A 15026-nucleotide genomic window follows, 5' to 3' on the forward strand; every position below is an offset into this window, starting at 1 on the left:
CTGCGCGTCCGGAGCCTGTGCTCCACAATGGGAGAGGCCACAACAGTGAGAGGCCCGCGTACCGCAAAAAAAAAAAAAAAAAAGTGATAGAAGGGACCATAGCTAGACATTGATTAAGAAGAAGGAGCCTGGAAAAAGATGTTCTCTAGGAGGACAAGTTATTAAGCTAGGTCACCAACGATTCACAAATCCGGTCAAGAACAATCAAGGACACAGAGTTCAGTAGAGAGAGCCTGTTAGAATCATGGTTTAGACAGCCAAGCCAAGTCCAGTGTTCTAGAAAGTCCTGGAAAGTAGAGAATTCAGGAACTTTATTTGCAACAACTTTGTGTCTGTGTCGGGGGGTGCTGGAGACACAGTTTGAGGCCAGTGAATCCCCTCAATCAGAATGCATAGGTTAAACAAAGCTTTTAAAAGGTGTTTTAAAGCACGTTATACGACCTCAAGGTTGTTGACCTGGTCATCTCATGCCAATCAGTAGCTCTGATTGTCAATCATGTAGACTCCAGACTTAAAAAGCATGCAGGATAAAAAGGGAAGATTATGGGGTAAAATAGAAATGTTAGGGATGATGCCAGTTGGAACTCAATGTGAAGCATAGCCTTGCTTTGATACTTAACATTTTAGTCTCAGTTTCTCCAACAGAAAAATGAGTGTAATTACCCATTGTGCTGGATTGTTGTTAGAATGATGCATATTGTCTATGCAATATATGGTGCAAAATGAAAGGCAGTAGGTATGAATTATTATAATAATGAGACTGATATTGATGAACAATTTAAACCACTAATTTTAGGATAGACATTTGCTCTCGGACTTCCTCTCTGTTCCCTGCTGCGTGCAGGTGAAACATCATACACAGGTAAGGCAGTTCCTCAAAGGGTTTAGTAGGTCGTCATTATAAGGATAGAAATGCATCTTACAAAAGGATATGAAGCAACTGTACCACTAGTTCAGGGGAATGGTCATGGGTTTTTTAATTAAATCTAAAGTAATTTTACTCATTGGAAAGGATGACAGATGGACAGTGTGACCCCCTGTAATCCTTTTTAGCTGTGGAAATGGCAGTTGGTTGGAGGGATTAGGCCTGTCAGTGTCACACTGCCAACTGGACAGATCTCAAATTTAGAAGGACAACTCTTGTGACAGACTAAGTAGGTCAAATTTTTGTGGCTTTTCTATAAAGTCCTCTCTGCCAAACAGAAGGTGAAGATTCAGGGGCGCTTGTTGGTTTGACAAAATTTAGATTTAACTTTTTCAAATTCCTTTAGTAATTATGTCAAATTTTAATGGTAATAGAGAATTAAATCAACATGTCCAGAGCACAAACAATATCTTGGTCTATTTTAAAGCAATTTTGCATCATAAAGAAAGAGATTTAAGACATGATACCAAGTCTCAACTATTATATAATCTTACATCATGTATTTTTTTTGAAAAATGCAGTGTGCTCTGTATAATGTGGAAATGAAGGGTAGGACCATCTTTCACTCCTTAAAATTCTATTTTATGATTAGCTTTGTGTACATTAATGATAAAAGTCTAACATCCTTTTCAGAAATTGCGTCTAGTGAGTTAAGGAGAAAAACGTCTGATTTCTAGAAATCAATATATCAAAGAAAAGAAAATCAGGTCTGAAACTGTCATTTCTCTCTCAAAAAAGGAAACCCATGGATTTGTCACGTGCAGTCCTTTCTTTAGGGATTTCTGTGGTCCTTGGGTGGATGTTGACAAGATGGATGTAGCACCTACAGGACAGATTGGGACCCAGTAATTTTAAGAAGCAGGGATCTTAAGGTGAGCCAGTTTCTGTTAGATCCTCGGCCTCAAGAAATTTATATGGCTATTGACTGGGCAGGGGTAGGAGCAAAACTGCGGGGAGTAAATTCCTAGTTTCTGATTGATTAACTGATTGATTGCTTGATTAGGCTAGGACTAGCAGGGGAGCAGGAAGCAGAAATTATTTAAACAAGTATTTCCAAAAATATAGCACTTACTACAGGTATTAAACAGGTAAAATTAGATCACATAATACATGTACATTAATAATTTTAATTAACCTCTCTATGACAAACGACACTGATTTTCTGTTTATATTGGTGATACATAATTTTGTTTTACATTTACTAGGCTAAGTGAAAAAAGTTTTATAAAACATGACAAAAATTATGAAGGTTGTATATGAATGACTGGTTTGTGAGACATTTATTTCAACTTAAATAGCAGATATCTTTTTTTTTTTTTTTTTTTTTTTCGGTACGCGGGCCTCTCACTGCTGTGGCCTCTCCCATTGCGGAGCACAGGCTCCGGACGCGCAGGCTCAGCGGCCATGGCTCACAGGCCCAGCCGCTCCGCGGCATGTGGGATCTTCCCAGACCGGGGCACGAACCCGTGTCTTCTGCATCGGCAGGTGGACTCTCAACCACTGCGCCACCAGGGAAGCCCCAGATATCTTGTTTAACTGAAGCATGTCTAACCTTAAGAGGCACTGGGCATGTGAACTGACATTCCGAGATTCTGGGGTAAAAACCTGTCAGAACCACTGGATTTGGGGGGAGGTTGATTGGGATTTTTATCTTTGTGTATTTTAATTTTTATATCCTATGAATATAGCCCAAAAGATAATAAGCAGAAAAAGATATCATTTTCCCAATATCCAGGATGAAGATGAATCAGAAAACACCAGTACAACTTGATGCCTTTGAATATTAGCTAGAATGAGATATAATAGAAGTCAGCTACCATAGCACATGGTAGATACAGCTACCATGGTAAATAGATATCTGTATCTACCAAACTGATATTTTGGTATTTGCTTAACAAATTTACACATTATGAACTGAGAATTATATCTACAGTAATATAAAATCAATTCCCAATTAAATACTATGTTTAATCTAATTCAATTATGTTAATCTTATTTCAAAAATGAATTCATGTGATGGCTTGAGATACAAACAATAGAACAGAATATTTAAAAGGTGGCTGAGGACACTGGCATAAAGGAAAGATGACATGAGTGGGGTGATGTACAGCTTGCATGCGGTGTGGTCCATGCTGGAAGCGGACTGCAAAGTTGGGTCTGAGCTTCCTAACAGCCAAAACAAGTACAACTGTATAATTAGTTACAGCAGGGGTGGCAAACTATGGCCCTTTGGCCAAATTCTATCTGCCAGCTGATTTTGTAAATATACTTTCACTGGAACACAGCTGTGCTCATTTGTTTCTGTATTGTCTATAGCTCTTTGTGGGTTACAATGGCAGAACTGAGTAGCTACAACAGAGACAGTACCGCCTGCAAAGATGAAAATAGTTGAACTCTGGTCTTTAAGAAGAAGTTTGCCAACCCCTGAGTTACAATATTACAGTATCTAAGACATTTTTTAAAAATTCCCTGGCTCAGTGAATTTTTTAAAAACCTGTTTTTCATTATTAAAAGCCATTGATATTGATTAAAATTTTAATAAAATTGATATGATATTTTTGCCATGAAATTTACGTTTATTTTTCCATACCAATGGCTTAGTCTTAAAAGGGACTGCCTCCACAGGCCCAGATCTAAAACAAATCCGTTACCTAACAGTTATCCTTTACACAGAATTTTCAACTACAGTCTTCCACCTTTTAAGCTGCATCACATTAATCATTAATTTCAGAGGAAAGGAAATCTCTTATTGAAGGACATTTCCTTCTGCTCAGTCTTAAGGACAGATCAACAGCAACAGTCATATGATGAATTTAGGGCAATACACTGGAAGAAAAGGATGAGAATGTCAATAAAGCTTCTTTTAAAATCTTTCTATCTACTTGGACTTCAGAGAAGGCAGAAAGAGAGAGTAAAGTTCACAGTTCTAGCTGTGAATATGTGAAGTGTCCCTTCTTAGTTCTGACTTCTAGAAAACTAAATTTGAAGCCCACTTTACTACCTGAGCATACTTTTCTGATCCAAGAGTGGACCTGACATAGGCTGGATGGTCAGATTCTCTCTCCAGAGAATTGAGAAGAGACTGGGATGCTGGCGCTGAGACACATCGGCAGTGGCATCCAGAAAAATGAGCCTCAAGCTTAAACACTGAAACTTCCCTGATGCCCGCCTCACTGAAGCCTGGTTGTTCAGATCTTCCTTAGATCCTGATCCTTTCCTAATGTCTGTTACTTGTATCCAAAGGAACTTTATTTAACTTGCCCAGATGGTACATTTTCAAATACTTAAGGGTATTTATCATATCCCTCTAAACTTCCCTTCTCCACATAAAACATAATTAATCTTTTCTTCAAAATTATTCTCCTGGGGGAGAAAAATCCCAACCGTCTAAAGAAATGAATTTTTTAAAATAGACCTTAATCCCAAATCCAGACCCCAGCCTCTTTAAAATCTTGTGTGGAGAACTGAACACAATGCTTCAGGCATTGTGTGATTAGCAAAGAGTAGGACAAGACTATCACCTCCTTTATTCTAAACACTTTACTTCTCTTAATGCAGCCATAGGTCATATTTACTTTTTTTGATAGCTACATCATACTACTGACCTTACATTTAACTAAATCAAACTTGTTTTTATCATTAAAGCTGATACTCAATTTTGTTATTTTTTAATCCAAATATATAAGTGTGTATTTATCCCTAGCATATTTGATCCTATTAATATACTCATTTTTCCAGTTTGCCAAGACAACTTTGGATTAGTAATAACTAATTATATAGTTTCTGTGTGATAGAAAACATGTTAAGCATTTTATATCTTTTATATTATTGCATTTTTTCACAACAATCTTACTGGAAATATGTTTATTTGTTCCCAGCTTCCACCACTCTCTACCCCCTCACCCTTGGAAAGAAAAACATAACTCTTTTGATTGAAGTTAATTTTCTTAGTGGAGGTGAACAGCAATCTTACCATAATGGAATTATATAAATAACTGTATATTAAATAAATAAATAAGCTTCATGAAAAATGTGTCCATACTATGTAAATAGATAAGAACAGGTAGGAAGGTCATAATTAAAAAGATAATGAGATGCCAAAGGAAGAAGAAATAACTGATAAGCTGGACTTCATTAAAATTAAAAATTTTATGCTGCTAAAGACAGTGTCAAGATAACTTAGACAAGCTACAAACTGGGAGAAAATATTTGCAAAAGACACATCTGATAAAGGGCTGTTATCCAAAATATGCAAAGAACTCTTAAGAACTCAACAATAAAGAAAACAACCTGATTAAAAAATTAACCAAAAACCTTAACAGACACCTCACCAAATATCTACATAGGACACATAAGCATTTGAAAAAATCCATACCATGTCTCATCAAGGAAATGAAAATTAAAACTATGAGATACCATTACATGCCTATTAGAATGGCCAAAATCCTGAGCACTGACAATACCAAATGCTGACAAGGATACGGAGCAACAGGAACTCTCACACATTGCTGGTTGGAATGCAAAATAGTATGGTCACTTTGAAGATAGTTTGGTGTTTTCTTACAAATCTAAACATATAATTTTATCATATCATCCAGCAATTGTGATCCTTGGTATCTACTCAAAGGAGCTGAAAACTTATGTCCACACAAAAACCTGCACATAGATGTTGATAGCAGCTTTATTGATAATTACCTGAACATGGAAGCAAGCAAGATGCCCTTCAGTCGGTGAATGGCTAAACTGTGTATATATATATATATATATAGACAATGGAATATTATTCAGCACTAAAAAGAAAAGAGCTATCAAACCATGAAAAGACATGGAGGGAACTTAAATCATATTACTAAGTGAAAGAAGCCAATATGAAAAGGATATATACTGTATGATTCCAACTACATGACATTCTGAAAAAGGTAAAACTATGGAGACAGTAAAAAAGATCAGTAGTTGCTAGGGATTGGGGAGAGGGAAGGGTGAATAGGCAGACCACAGAGGACTTTCAGGGCAGTGAAAATATTCTGTATGATACTATAATGATAGATACATGTCATTATACATTTGTCCAAACTAATAGACCAAGAGTGAACCCTAAGATAAACTATAGACTTCGGGTGATTTTGATATGTCAGTGTAGGCTCACCAGTTGTAACAAATGTTTGACTCAGGTGGGTAATGTTGATAAAGGGGGTAGCTATGTGTGTATGGGGACAGGGAGTATATGAAAAATCACTATACCTTCCTCTCAGTTTTGCTGTGACCCTAAAAATGCTCCAAAAATGAGGTACTTTTTATTAAAAAAAAGAAAGGTAATGAGATTAAGAGAGGTTAGGTGACTTGGCCAAAGTTACAGAGCCAGCAAGTGGTGAAGCTGATCTTTAAAACTGAGTCTGACTCCAAATCCCATGCATCTAACTACTACTATGTTCTGGTGCCTCCAAAGTTTAGCCAAACAATTGCTTCCTAGATGTCAGTTTTCTTAATCGTTAAGTTTTCTAAGAAGATTTTCTATATATTCATTTATATCATTGATTTAAAAAAATACTATATAGAATAGAGCCCAGTGGCAAGCTTCTAGAAACCCTGTCTAAAGCTGACGTCTTTATTTTAATCAGTACCCCTGGGTACATTAAATTCATTTATTGAACTATTATCTACTCTGCATTTCACAAACTTTTCCATAAGGATGAAATAATTCTTTTTTTTTTGAAATAATTCTTTTCCAAACCCTTCGTTACATCGAGTTACATTACACCTGCTATTTTTCCTTGATAGAACAATCAAATTATCTGCCAGAAAGAAGGTGTATAACCTTTCTGGAAACCAATTTAAAAGTATATACCAAGGCTCACAAAAACCATCTTATAAAATCTCCCTTCAGGAATATATACCAAGAAAATAATCCAACATTATGTGCATAAATCTTTTTCTGGATTTTACATTCTTTTATATTTCTTCTATTTCTGTGTTATTTATAAAGGTTAAAAAAGCAAACATAAAAATAGAATTATAAATTACATTATAGCACAAAATGAGCTACTATACAGACTTTTAAACAATGATTTTGAAAAATATATATGGACATGGGCAAAATGTTCATGATAAGACAAATGAAAAATAAGAATGCAAATAGTATAATCTAATTTTATAAGTATATTTAACATGTATAAATAATGGTATTATATGTATGTGTAATAACTAAATAGACTTTCCTATGCTTCATTAGTTTGTAGATCTAATATATATATATTATATATATATATATATAATATATATATACACAAATTTGTATTACCTAGTCTCCTACAAAATTGTCCCTGAGTATTTCTGAGAGTAACCTGGAAGTGTACATGAATATGTTCACTTTAACTACCACTATGCACTCCTTCACAATGTTTTCTTTGGGACTGCCCTACTGAGAACTGAAGTTTCTGCCAGGAATTGCCACCATTACCTTTTATCAGACACTATTCCCAAATGACTAAATAATGCTCAAAAAAAAGAAAAGCTGTACCCAACAGCCGCAAAGGATAATAAGTTTCACCTTCCCCAAAATGTTCTAGATGCCTGTTTTCATGTATTATTTTCATGATGGTTTGCTGATTGTCTGGAACCTACAGTTCAGACTATTGGAAGACTTAGCAAATCACTGAATCCCAAAAACGTTTGAACTCTCAGATATTTGACAAAGATTGTGACCTATATTTTCTCAGGATTTACGCTCAGCACTTGTTTGGACACTGAGCATCTCATGTATTTCATGGCATCAGTCAAGGAACAGTGTTGAGATTATATCACCAAGACATTTGTTCATTTGCCTGCAAGATATTTCTAAGATAATTATATCATCTATTCAAGCTTGTTCTTCCCAATAATTCACATCACTAATCATTTTTTCCATGAACCATTGGAAAGTAGTAGCTGGAATCACATCTTTTAAATTTTGGTAGAGCCCCATAGGAACAATGAGTACCATCTTGACCTTCTCTTTCTTAGCCATAAAGATATGAAATATTATTCTGCTCTGTACAGTTGTATAGGTTATACACTGCTCGACAGAAGCAGCACAGTATCTAAGGGAGTATCATTTACATCCTAGTCACTATAGATTTACATAAAATGTTTCATTATAAATAACTACACAATGGAAGTTATTATATATTGTTTTAAGAAGTACAATATCTCATAGAAGGAAGTGACTTTGTCTAATTTGCAAAAAGGCATTGCACAGACCTTCAACAGCCCTAGGACTGATTGTAGTCACTTTTAAGTCCAACTTGGAATGGCCCTAGCTAACACTTGAGTAACGAAGAGAGACTGGGTTTATGTTGAATGACTCCACTAACTGAAACAGAGAGGGAAAGGAAGAAAAGGATAAACTACACTTCAGCATTGGAAATATGAGACTGGAACTCAGTAGAAAAGTAAAGTGTGCAAGTCTAGGGAGTTGAATTTGTGAGAGTGAATGAGACTACCCAAACAGACGATGGGCAAGAATATACTCAGGAATAAGAAAATCAACAACTTGCCCCAAAGAGACAGAAAGGGAAAAATGTAGTGAGAAACACAAATAGAGAATGGTCAGGATATTAAGAGGACTAGAAGAAAAAGTATCATAGAAACAAAGGGAAACTCTTAAGAGAAATAGGCAATCAATACTATCAAGAGTAAAGATGAGTCAAGGAAAATAAGGATTGGAAAGAGGTCATTAGCTTCCATAAATACAAGGTCTTTGGTAGCTTCAGCAAGAGTAGATTCTATGGAGGGATTGGTGTGGAAATTAGATTGCAGTGAGTGAGGGAGGAATAAAAAGTGAGTAACTAGTGGTAATAAATGTAGCCTAGATTCTTAAGAAATCTGGTTTTGAATGAAGAGAGATTATTATTTCAAATGCAATTTCTCATGGAAAAAATGCTACATTAGAGGTTAATTTTCTAGGTCAGCCTACAGCACTTATCTAGTTCATAATAAAATGCAGAAACTGCAGATTTATGATTCAAGCTGGAGGAGAGAAATGCTGTTGCAACACTTGTAATAAAACAAAACCAGAATAATAAATCTTAACAATAAACTGTTTTCTATGTGTCTTGCATGCTGGTAGGTGGGGAAGATATATTTAATTAAAGAATTATGACTTCGCAGATATTTTTATGTAAGGATTCTGCTATGGACTTCCAGAAGATCTTAAGGTCTTAAAGTTTTTTTCACTGTGTTTAATTTCAGTTCTAAACAAATGATCATGCTTTACTTTGATTCTCTGTCACTGGCATTAGTTCCATAGTTTCCAGCTCTATTTGTCTCAAGATAGACTGTCTAAAGCCAGTCTCAAGATTAGTGTGGAGAACAGAAGTCTCTGTGACTCAAAGGCATTTATTTTTTTAAGGAGCTTCCTATCCAAGGTGACCAAATCTTGAAACAGCCTAGATTCCAATTTTTACTTAGAAAGAAAAGGGTAGAAAAAGCAAAATGGTGCAAGATGGGGTCAAAATTGCAAGTGAAGGAAGAGTGAGAAGAAAAGGGGCAGCATTCAATTGACCAAGAAATTAATTTTCCAGAATAGATGTCTATTAATAAGATAATAAGAGTCTCATAAGCTCTTACCATGCTGCTGCAATAAGATATTATACTTCAACTGACCATTGGGTAAAATGAAAAGTGATGAAACCTAGCTACCTCTATTGTCATGAAGAGAAAAGTCAACTGGCGAGGGTAACTTCTTGGATCTTAATGGTTTGTAAGCTACCGGAAAACTGGACTCTTTGAAGACAAAACTGAGTGTGGTAGTATTTGGAAGACTATAAATATGAGACATTACAAAAAAAAAAAAGAGTTGACCAAAGTAAATTATTTAAAATCTGCAATTACTGTACTACTGTTAAGGATCTCAACTTGAAAGCATTTAATGGGCCTGAAGATATTAACATCAACAGTTGCTATAGAATATATAATAAGAAATATTAAAGTAACAATTTAGAAGAGTCTGTCTTACTTCCCCTATCCTTCTCCCCACGCCATCTTCTCTCCCCCCACAAACAAACCCTCCAGTCTCAGATCCCTCACAGATGAATTCTACTTAATATTTAAGAAATAGATAATACCAGTTCTACACAAACTCTCAGAAAATAAAAGAGGAGGAAACACTTCTCAACTCATTTTATAAGGTCTGCATTATCCTAATCTTAAAACTTAATAAACGCATGATAAAAAAATTTATGCACCCATATCCTCATGAAAATAGATGTAAAAATCTTCAACAAAATATTAACAAATGGAATTCAGCAATATATAAAAAGATAATATAGCTTGACAACTGGCATCTTTCCCAGGAATGCACAATATTAACAAACTAAAAATGGAAAATCTTATGATCATATTAATAGATACAGAAAAAGCATTTATAAAATATAAGCCTATTTCTGATTTAAAATTCCCACCAAACTAAGAACGAAAGGGAACTTTCTTAATCTAACATAATATTTAATAGTGAAAGAGTAAAGATTTTTTTCTCTAAGATTGGGAACACGGCAAGGATATTCACTCTACCCTTACATTCAGCATTATACCCAGGGTCCTCGGCAGTATTATAAGGCAAGAAAAAGAGCTAAATGGCCTATAAACTGGAAAGGAAGAAGTAAAACTGTCATTATTCACAGGCACCATGATTGTCTATGTAGGAAATCTTAAGTCATCTACAAAAAAACTGCTAGAACTAATAAATGAATTTGACAAGGTTGCAGGACAAAAGCTCAGTAAATAAATCAATTATAATCTATATACTAACAAAGAACAATTGGAAACTGAAATTTTAAAATTTTGCAGTAGCATCAAAAATATAAAATACTTAGAGGTATATTAACAATAATGTGCAGAACACATACATTGAAAATTACAAAACATTGCTAGTAGAAATAAAAGAATCCCTAAGTAAGTGGGGAGATACCAATTTTGTTAAGGTGTCAATTCCCCCTAAATTGATCTGTAGATTTAGCACAATCTTAAACAAAATTGTAGCAGGCTCTTTGTTGTCGAACTTGACTAGTTCATTTTATAAGTAATGTGAAAATAAAATGAAGAACAAAGTTGAAGGACTTTCACTGATGTAAAGATAGAAATATAGATCAATGGAACAGGAAAAAAATGTCCATAAATGGATCCACAGACATATGGACAATTGATTTTTGAAAAATATTTGAAGGCAACGCAAAAGGTAAAGGATAAAACTTTCAACAAGTGGTGCTGGAACAACTAGATAGCCATAAGCCAAAAATCAACCTTGATTGTTACTTCACAACATATACAAAAATTATAGTAAAATTTATCATAACCTAAACATAAGAGCTACAACTATCAAACTTCTAAAAGAAAACATAAAAGAAAATCTTTGAGGCACTGGTTTAGGCAAAGATTTCCTACTTGAGACTCAACAAGCATAAATCACAAAAGCCAAAAAAAATCAATAATTTGAACTTCATCAAAATTTTTAAAACTCTTACTTTTTATATTATTTTTTTCTTCCAGTTTTATTGAGATGCAGTTGACATACAGTGCTGTATAAGTTTAAGGTGAACAGCAGGATTTTACTTACACACATTATAAAATGATCACCACAATAAATTTAGTGAATGTCCATTTTCTCATATAGATACAAAATAAAAGGAAAAAAAAGTGAGAGTAGGATGGAGAGACGGGAGTTGGGAAGATGTCACCAGGCAGGCCCCCACAAACTGTTGCTGTAACCCCTGGAAAGAAGAAAACACAACAAGATGAAGAGCTGCATGCTCCAGCTCCACCACCACCACCAGTGGCTTCCTTCATCACAAATGAAGTAGACATGCGATATTACAATGATTTGCTGAATCTAATTCCAGAAGAATTCATTTCTGTGCCCTTGATACTGCATTGTATGCTGGAACAGGTTGTGGCAAGTGAAGAAGACCTTGTCCCACGGAGTCTGGCAGAGCCGCCTCCCAGAACAGATGGGCTGGACCACAGAATTGCAGCTCACATCATGTCCATCCTGCCCTCTCTCTGTCTGACAGAGAGGGAGAAAAAGAATCTCCATGAAATATTCTTATCTGAAGAGGAAAATGAAAGCAAACCAGTGCCCAGAGGCCCTCTCCTACTGAACTATCACGATGCCCTCGCCCACAAGAAATATGTGCTAAAGGACCTAAAGAATTTTGACCTGGTTCAAGTTGAGCAGAAGATGCAGTCTAAGTTGCCACTGTGGGAATTCCTTGAATTCCTTCTGCCCTCCGCCATGGAACAGCACAAAACGTCTAGCTACAATTCATGAGCTCATGCACTTTTGTACAAGTGAAGTTTTGAGCTGGAATGAAGTAGAACGAGCCTTCAAAGTGTTTACTTTTGAGAGCCTGAAACTCTCTGAGGTTGATGCAGAAGGGAAACTGAAGCATTCTAGAATGATGTATGGGACAGATTCTGAGATGTTCAACATACCATGGGACAACCCTGCCAGCTTTGCTAAACAGATAAGGCAAAAGTACATCATGAAAATGAATACCCAAGAGACCAGACATCAAACAGATAGTGGAATCAAAGACAGAATTTTATTTCTGGATCAGAATTGGTCAGCATCTATGCCAGATGATGAGATCAACAAAGAACCTTCCAATCCTAGTCATCCTGATACTAACAATATGAAGTATTCTGACCTGGATAATAGGAAATCCTTAGACTCTGATTACAGAGAACCATCAGCGCAGAACAGCTTGAAGTCGCAGCTCCATCCTGAGCCTTTGAAGCAGACCGTGAACAATGAGATCAAAGATAAAGCGGTCACAAATGCTGATCCTCTTGAAAAGAAACCCAAGAAGATGACTGTGGAAGCAGAGTTACAGGACATAAAGAAAATGCAGCAACACAATCTAATGGACTGGAGTTTTACTGAACATTTTAAGCCAGAAGTTCTGCTTCAGGTTCTTCAAGAAGCCAATCAGCAATACAGGTGTATTGATTCTTATTACCACACCCAGGATAACTCTTTACTGTTGGTCTTTCCTAATCCAATGAATTTGCAACGTCTGCACTGTGAACATTGGAACATTGCTCTTCCCTGTAATGTTGGATTCAGGAATTATTTGGAACTTGTTGCAAAATCCATTCAAGATTGGATCATAAAAGAAGAAGCTGTATATCAGGAAGCTAAATGGCTGAGGAAATCAGTAGGACCAAGAATGAGCTGGAAATAAAATCTTCTGCTGGTACCAAAGTTTCTTCTACTAGCAAAATTTATTCTATTAAAAAATCTAAAACTAAGTAACCAGTTGAACTTATACATAAGTCCAAAGACATTCTATTTATTAATTTAATCAAGACAGTGAACATTTCAGGATTAAAAAGAGTTGTCCACAAAATTTCTGTGACTCTCACTTTCCCTAAAAAATAGAATAGCTGCATTCTAAATATGATGAAAATATTTGTTGTATATTGATTGATACTTGGCTTATATTGACCATACTTCCTGCCAGATCTGAAAGATTCAATCTATTCAGATCCAGTGTGATGCTGAGAAATGCCAAATGTCTTTATTTTGCTGGGATTGATAGGTTCGCCTAAGTTTTGTTGGCAATACGTGAGTTAGATTCAGAGTCAGTATGTCTCCATAAGAATCATTATGGCTTCCGAAGTGAGATTAAAACAAGACCTTCCTTAGAAGAGTAAACAAAATAGTCCCGAGACTAACTGGGAGTTAGAATTTAAAAATGAAGGAAAAACGGATTATTGGGGGCCTGTGACATGGACTCGACAGGATGTTGGATCAATAGATATTTTCATTTTTGTTGTTGTCAATTTTCATGGCTTTGATGCTGTCGGTCAGAGAGAAGAGGGTGAGAAAAAGAGGAAGGATACTTGATAAATAGTGAAATGTTGAGGTAATTCATCTGGAAAATAAAGATATTTCACTGGGTTCATAAAAAAAAGAAAAGAAAAAATATTTCCCTTGTGATGAGAACTCTTAGGATTTACTCTCTTAACAAATTTTATATAGACATACAACAGTGTTAATTATATTAATCACATAGTACATTACATTCCTAGTACTTATTTATCTTATAATTGGAAGTTTGTACCTTATTGACTATATTCCCTATACTGTACATTGTGGCCCCATGATTCATTTATTTTTAACTGAAAGTTTGCTCCTCTTAATTTCCCTCACCTATTTCACTCATCCCTCTCCCTCCCCTCTGGCAGCCAACTCTCTTTTTGCAGATAACATGATTGTCTAGAGCTAATAAATGAGTTTAGCAAGGTCATAGGATACAAGATAAACACACAAAAAAATCAATTACACATCTAACAAAGAACATGCAAGAAACAAAATTAAAAACACAATACCATTTGTAATTGCCCCAAAGAAAATGAAATACTTAAGTATATACTTAAAACATATAGAGAATCTATGTGCTGAAAATTACAAAATGCTGATGAAAGAAATCAAGGACCTAAACAAATGACATACCGTGTTCATGAATTAGAAGATTCAGTATAGTATAGATATCAGTTATACTCAAATTGACCTATAGGTTTGATGCAATTCCTACTAAGATCCTAGCACATATTCCCATAGACTTAGACAAGATTATTCTAAAATTTATATGGAAAAGCACATGCCTAGAATTGCTAAAGCAATCTTGACAAAGAAGAATAAAGTGCAAGGAATCACTCTATTCAATATTAAGGTATACCACATAGCTACAATAATCAAGACAATGTGGTATTGGTGGAGAGGTAGCCATATAGATCAGTGGAGCACAACAGAGAGCCCAGAAATAGACCCATACAATATTTTTAACTGATTTTTGACTAGTTTGTTTTCTGTATCTGAGAGTCTGCTTCTTTTTGGTTATACTCACTAGTTTGTTGTATTTTTTAGATTCCACATATAAGTGATATGATAAGGTATTTGTCTTTCTCTGTCTGATTTATTTCACTTAGCATAATGCCCTCCAAGTCCATCCATGTTGCTGCAAATGGCAAAATTTCATTCTTTTTTATGACAGAGTAGTATTCCATTGCATATATAAACCACATCTTATTTATCCAATCATCAGTTGATGGACACTTAGGTTGC

At 35.3% G+C, this 15026-nt stretch overlaps 1 long non-coding RNA gene and 1 pseudogene across 2 annotated transcripts in view; one reads left to right on the top strand and one right to left on the bottom strand.

Annotated features, from left to right (window-relative positions):
* Positions 1-15026, bottom strand: part of LOC132424949 (uncharacterized) — a 125407-nt gene that overhangs the window by 52685 nt on the left and 57696 nt on the right. The window lies entirely within an intron of this gene.
* Positions 11628-13268, top strand: LOC132423895 (sperm-associated antigen 17 pseudogene; annotated as a pseudogene).

The sequence above is a fragment of the Delphinus delphis genome, chromosome 4 (genome assembly GCF_949987515.2).
Source record: "Delphinus delphis chromosome 4, mDelDel1.2, whole genome shotgun sequence".
In the NCBI taxonomy this organism is placed as follows: Eukaryota; Metazoa; Chordata; class Mammalia; order Artiodactyla; family Delphinidae; genus Delphinus; species Delphinus delphis.